Raw genomic sequence first — 7,308 nt, 5'->3', positions numbered from 1 at the left:
AGTTTTTTTGATGTTGAGATTCAGACCATATTTTGCACTCTCCTCTTTCACCCTCATTAAAAGGTTCTTTAATTCCTCCTCACTTTCTGCCATGAAGGTTGTGTCATCTGCATATCTGAGGTTGTTGATATTTCTTCCGGCAATCTTAATTCCGGCTAGGGATTCATCCAGCCTAGCCTTTCACATGATGAATTCTGCATAGAAGTTAAATAAGCAGGGAGACAATATACAGCCTTGCCGTACTCCTTTCCCAATTTTGAACCAATCAGTTGTTCCATATACAGTTCTAACTGTAGCTTCTTGTCCCACATAGAGATTTCTCAGGAGACAGATGAGGTGATCAGGCACTCCCATTTCTTTAAGAACTTGCCATAGTTGACTTCAAAAAGGATGTCTTACTTACTTACATCATAGGAGTCTACACAACACAAAACATTGTTGCTGTATGTAGATTTTATTTTAATTGTTTTTTATCTTATACTATGGAAATGTACATACATATTTTTATTTCCCTTTATTTGGGGGGCGGGGCCAAGAGAGTGGGGCCCTAAGCTATAGCTTGTTTAGTTTATACGTAAATCCGGCACTGGTTGGGACAGAAAAACCTCCACTGCTACATTTCTGCCAAGCAGCTACGACTGAAGCTTTACCTGGAAGCATTTTTGAATTTGGCGCCAGAGGGTCCGTCGCTAAGGTGGTTGCTAAGGACGCCCTGGGCTCTCAGAAAGACGTCGCTATTTCCTCCTTCCTGCATTGAGGCCAGGCTGGAAAAGGCACTCCTTGCGAATCGCTCTGGTAAGGGCTGCTTTCTCCGGTTCCTCCCCTCGCTGAGCCTTTTTGCACAAGGAAAGGGAGCTCCCTGTTTCTCTCTGCGTGTTTCCCACCCTTCCACCCGGGGGCGGGGGGGGGAGGCTGCTTGTTTCTCTCTGTGTGTTTTTCCCTCCTCCACCCGGTGAAAAAGGCTGTTTGCTTTGTTTCACTCGGTCACTGATAAAGTCTTCCATCGGGAGCTTGCCTACTTCAGCGTTGTCTGCCTTCTGTGCGTTGCCTTGCATGTAAGTTTGGAGCTGCTGGCTTAGAAAAGCTTCCTTTGCGTTTAAGTTTGGAGCGGCAGGTTTGAAATGCTCTCTCTGTTTGTTTGGTTAGAGAGCACAGCTTTTGATTATTATTTTTAAAGATTACAGCTGCTCTTTTTTTATAAAAAAAAAGTTCTCTCTGTGTGTTTTGCATTTACGTTTGGAGATGCTGGGGTTTTGTTGACTTTTTTAAAGGCTCTGTTTTTCATTCAGCTTTAGCTCCCCCTTAACTTTTGGCCTCGTCCACTTGGCCCTCAGAGCGATGGTAATAATCTGGCGCTCTGGCAGAAAAGGTACCCTGCCCTTGTTTTAGAACATCAGGTACTAGGGAGAGGGGGGTGCACTGAGCAAGTCCCAAAAGGAAAAGCAGGAACTGGGTGTAGGGCCCCTTCAGAGATCAGTCTGCACCTTCAAATGTAACTGGTGATCAATAAAAGTTATTGCAAAAAATAACTTGTACATTTGGCAAAAATAAGTGTTTGCTTGAACAGTTGTAACAGATCCTATCATGGGAAAACACAAGTACAACTATATAATGTGTGAAATGACCCTGCATGTCTGGGATTTGAGAGCTGTGTGTGAGAGAGAGAGATTCTAAGGTTTGGTTGTCTTGTAATCCATATTTAATTTCCTAAATGAGAAGTGCTGCTGATCAAGATTTTACTGAGAATCCTCACAATCTCAGAAGTGTAAGGATGGTTGTGGTAGCTTGGTGATACAGCATGAAGCATTTTGCACATGCACAAGCTGAGCAAGTTTTTAAAAGCATGTTTGGAATGGAAGAAAGTGTATTTATCTATTCTAAGTAATAAAATGAGTCTTTGGTGTGATAACAACGAAGAGGGGGAAATGAAAATTACTGGTGATTGTGGGGTACCGTGAGCACAAAGGTATGTTTTGGGCAGGAGCAGGTCAGATAAACCTTGTGGTCACAGACTTCTTTAAAGGATTGCTGTATGAAATGTTTGGTTTTGGATTGTTTTAGATCTGCTTGAAAACAATTTGATAAGTATCAGAAAAGAATTGAGGGTTTTTATTTCTTTTTAATGGGTGCCAGGATAGTGTTCGATAGGACTTCTTTCTGGAAACAGATCAAGACTAGGAAAAGCAAATGGCTGAAACAAAAATAGAAAGTATTTACATTGACTGCTTAAATAAAGGGCTGCTTTGGACTACTGAAACATTTGCAGTACATGACAATTTGTTTACTATATGTCAAACTTTATTCATGACTCTGTGAAGGATTCTGGCAATCACTTTATGTTTTGACATCCTCTCAATTAATATTATAGTGATCTTACATGTCACCTGCGGTGGTATGTAGTTTTGTATGACATTAGAGAATATTGTAAAGCATTTCTTCCTAGAACGATTTTTTTTATTTAGAAAACTCTTCTGAGTAATGAGATTACTAATTTAGTAATTAAAAACTGACTTATTAGTATTTTCAAAAATCAATATTAATGTATGACATGGTTCCTCAAGGTTTGCCATCACTGTTACTTACTCTAGCCACTACCTCCAATATCTTTGCTTCTTTTAAAGTTATTGCTCTTGCATGCCACTGCTACACTGAATCTGTGTTTGTTGAAGGTGTGTTTAGTGCCCATAACAGCACTGACAGCATAAGTTTGCAGGAATTCTAAAAGCAAACACACTGTTGTATAGGAAATTAGTTGTATGTTCTAGTTTTATTCTAAAAATGAAGATGTTATATTTCTAACGATTGCTAGCAGTAAATTAATTTGGATTGGCAGGAAACAAAGATTGAGGTTCTGATTTGGATATATTGAAGAATATGATTTAAAAACTTTTAATTCCTATGCTCATGAACAGATTTGTATGTATTTCCTTTTGACTATAATAATACAAATATGCGCCTGCAGATCTCTTTAACTGCCACCACTCAAAACTATTGCTATGCATTTTGTAAATTTGATAATTTGTTATCCTCACCGCTTTGGCTATTGTGCCTCCAATATTAAGCAGAAATGTTGCGGCAACTATAGTTTGTTCACGTGCAACACTACACACATGCCAGTGACTTCAATGGAGGAAATGGAAAGAAACCAGATGGCCATATGGCCATTCTAAACGTTTCAGGCAGCAAACAGTGATCTGGATTAAACTCAGAATTATAATTCTCAAGATCCCATAATGCAACAGACTATTCCAGGACCCACTAGTGACATAGCTTTAATGTTATCTTAGGACACCACTAGATAATCTTGTGTGTTCTTCACTTCCCCATGCCTTTTTCAGCTTTCATTGTTGCTGCTGTCTCCAGCTGGCTTACCTCAGGCAGACTAAAATGGGGATTTCCACACTGAACACTGTCTGCCTCTTTTGGAAACAAGTTGTGTCAGACTGAATTTTTTTCTTACACTCCTTCTGACTGAGAAATCCAAGATGTAAAGTAAGGGTGGAGGGAGGTGTGGAGGAAAGTGAGAATGAAACAATTGTTCATGTGCATGGGAGGTAACTGCACAATTAATCAGAGTGCATGGCTGCCTCCTGAAGGATGGCGTATGTCTTCCTGCTCGTGAAGTCCAAGTGGTCTGCCCTTGATTCAGTTCTGGGTTTCATGCCATGTCACGTAAAAGGTCCCCTTTTGCATTATTTTATTATAGATATAGAATGGTTGGGGGACACTGAACAGTCCTTTTCCCACCCCTGGTAAAGGCTCTATTTGATTTACTTGGAAAAGCTGCCTTTCACACATTTGCAACTACTGTACTAAGAGTATGTACAAGGATGAATGAGGAAAGCCCTTGAAAGGCTAGCTTGTATCTCAGAGTAAATGTTTAGCAGTCCCTGGATTAGGCAGAATGATATCCAGTTAGAATCACCAGAATATGATATGACGTGAACTGAAAAAAAGCTCTTTATTAGGGGGATGATTGTGAGAAATGAATTGAAGCTACTATCTTCAGTTTGGAGAAATAAAGCTACTGTCTTCAATTTGGAGAACTGAAGAAGGTAAACCAGCAGTGACTTTGTATGCTACAGTAGGTTTTGTGCAGCTTTCTATAAAAATGGCCATCTAGCTATATGGTTTATGAAACAAGGGTGCTGCCATTTATCTATATTTTACTCAGGGTTTGTGCCTCTGATAATTTCAAGATGGCAAAAACCTTTAAAATCCCTGCTGCTGCCCATCACTTCATGTTGGATGAAGGCAAACAAGTTGAAACTTCTTCCAGTAAGACATAAGCTGTGCTCAAACATTTTATCTGGATGGTGCATTGGAGCTCTGACCCAGCCACCTCAGGTGCATGGGCTTCTCTTCATAGAATTGTAGATAGAGTTAGAAGATACCCTGAGAACATCTAGTCCATCCCCCTGCAATGCAGGAATATGCAGCTTTCCCAAACGGGGATCAAACCTGCAATCAGCACCATGCTCTATCTAGCCAACTGAGCTATCCAAGCTTTTCATTTCTGATTTAACTGGGCTCCCAGTCACAGGGAGGTTTCTAAACTTGTTCAACCAAATGCACTTAGAAATCCTCTTTGTATGTTTGCACTAAACACACAAATGTCTGAAGAGGAGCCCCCACATCCAAAGATGTTGGTCTTATTTCATTCTTATGTTGGGGTGAATGTATTACCATGGCTAAAGGAACTATGGTTTAGGAAGCAAGCTGATTTTGATAGAGGTTTTCAAACAGTTTTCGATGGGTTGCCCTCCCGTTGAAAGACCTCATTCATAGCATGTTCATTGGTGGCAAGGAGTAACTTTCATCAGTTTATGGTGTTATTAACTTTGATTCCTATCATTCCTACCCATGGGCCAAACTACTTGGAGCAGATGGGAGTTGTCCAAAACTTTTGAAGGGCACCATGTTGGCTACCCCTCTTCTATAAGTAAAAAAACCAAACATAGGGTAGTTCTGATCATATCTGTTCTGCTTCCATTGCTGAATGTGAACAGATACATGCCAGCTAATGCTGTGAACCAGATTTGGCTTGACAAATCCAAGCATTCATTCTTTACAGCACCAGTTAGCTATTTCTAGTCTCTTTTTAGGTGCTTCCAAGTCACACAGCCTGGCATGTGTGAGTGATATTCATGAACAGCATTTCTTTGAGAACAGCCTCCAATTCACAGGCCCCATAGATGTGACTGTTGCAAACTCTGCCTTTAATGGACAAAGTGCTGGCTTAGATCTATCACTTGGCATCATTGCTAGCTGATTCTCAGAACAGTGCTGGAAATTTACAGTACAGCAAAGAGGGAAGTGCAAGAGAATTGGTGACAGAATAAATAAAATAACAGGCATGTCTTTCTGATGATGGAAAGAATGTGCATCAAGTACCTTTCCTAGCGTTGGAATTTGGCTTCTCAATAAAAGTTCTGAAAATGCCTCTCAAAAGACAGTGAAGATTACTGTTGCATTTTAAACCTGAAGCAAAGCGGTAGCAGCACTTTCAAGAGTTCTGTAGAAAAAAATTAGAAATACAAAAAACTGCATCCTCACAGAGCTCCTATAAATGTAGAGGAGCCTGTGATTTTACCATATCAGTACTTAGAAAGTACTGAATGCCTTTGCAATCACTGAGAAGTCATTTAATTGGATTTCTTGTGCAACTGGAGGCTGAGCAAAAAATATCAGATTTGTACATACAGATATTTATATGGCTGTTGCTGAATGAATCTCTCCTTCTTTTTTTAAAAAAGGATGACCTTTATTTTAAGTAGCATAGAAAAATAATAATCTATTTTTATTTGGCACAAGGATACATACTTGGTTTTTAGATTTTTCCAGGTTCATTTTTCTTCATATATTTAGTATGAGACAGAGATAAGGGGCTAGTGATTGTGGGAAAGTGATGTTTTCCCCTCAAATGAAGAAAATTGCATCTCTGAGATTTTATATGCAAAGTTCAGAGTTGTGAAACTTTATAGTAAGCAATTGGACCCAACTGAAGTGTGACTTGAGATGGACAGTGCATGATGTGATTGTGAGTTACTTCTAGGTAAGTGGGCATAGGATTGCTGCCTAAATAACATTTTTTGAGTCCCATTGTATACTTGGCATTCTATACCATGTAGAGTGTAAATACTTTGTGCCATAAAGCCTTTGATGTGCCACAAGGCTTTACTCATTTTTTACTTCTTAGTAGACATGCATTGAACTGTGCTTTTAAGTTGCTGCCCTATATATTTACTTATTAATGTCAACTGAATTTTCTTCTGAGGCTTCTGACATCTGGGTAAACACAATCTGAGTTGCGGTTTTTAGGCTGCATTCACAGTCTACTTAAAAATTACTCAGGATGCTGCAACTGCCCTAGAGTAAGTGAGTTTTTAGCAATAGATTAATGGAAATAACTTTTTAATCTCAAAAGTATACAGTGGTACCTCAGGTTACGTACGCTTCAGGTTACATACGCTTCAGGTTGCAGACTCCGTTAACCCATAAATAGTGCTTCATGTTAAGAACTTTGCTTCAGGATGAGAACAGAAATCAACCTCCAGAATGAATTAAGTGCTTAACCTGAGGTACCACTGTACAGATAAATTGAATTAGTGCTATACATGTAAACCTCTGTAGACATTGCTGTGCTTGCATATATACCACAAGGAAGTAATACATTCCACATTACAGGAAAATGACAGCATATTCTCAGCTAGCACATAGGGAAGTTTTTGAAGTGCTGAAAATTCCAGAGTTACTTGGATACAATGAATTTAAATGAGGTTTGTGCACAGAGGAGCCTTGTTTCAGTAACAGGTATGTGTTGTCAAAGAGTTTAGAAGGACAGGAAATATCTTCAATAATTGCAGGAAAATACTGGCCTCTGTTTATTGTAGTTTATGCCAAGGAAATAGCACCAGGCATCTGAGGCAAAATCTCCAAACACAGATCTTACGAAAGAAAAACCCTCACTGCTGGTACATATTGCTATACTGTATTGGGCTGGCCTTTCAGAAATGCTGCAATCAGTGTTTTTTCTGATTGGTGCATTTGTGGAAACAATATCATTCAGGAATGTCATTCTTGTTGAATTATGATGCAATAGTCATGGTTTGTTTAGGTTTAACGTGAAGGAGGCTTTTGACAGTAGTTCCTGTTCAGCCTACAAATGAAAAGCAAGTTGCTGTCTTCACAAAATAATTGTGCTGCTTCACTCTGGCTAGAATGTGTGTGCATTTCTTGGTGACATTTTAAAAATTTGAGGATAGCACAGAACTTACTAGCTGCAGGGTAGAGAAGAAGAAAGCATAC

General features: G+C 39.4%; 1 protein-coding gene across 2 annotated transcripts in view; it reads left to right on the top strand.

Moving 5' to 3' along the window:
* The first annotated feature begins 738 nt into the window (after positions 1 to 738).
* Positions 739 to 7,308, top strand: part of CTTNBP2NL (CTTNBP2 N-terminal like) — a 30,195-nt gene continuing 23,625 nt past the window's right edge. The window contains exon 1 of one of the 2 annotated variants that reach the window (XM_081009847.1): positions 739 to 795. The gene's annotated coding sequence lies outside the window, so the exon portion shown is untranslated. The other variant, XM_081009846.1, reaches the window with a different exon arrangement.

The sequence above is a fragment of the Podarcis pityusensis genome (assembly GCF_964106645.2).
Source record: "Podarcis pityusensis genome assembly, chromosome: 6".
NCBI classification, from domain to species: domain Eukaryota; kingdom Metazoa; phylum Chordata; class Lepidosauria; order Squamata; family Lacertidae; genus Podarcis; species Podarcis pityusensis.
Note: the sequence above shows the minus strand (reverse complement) of the source record. Positions and strands in the feature narration are given on the sequence as shown.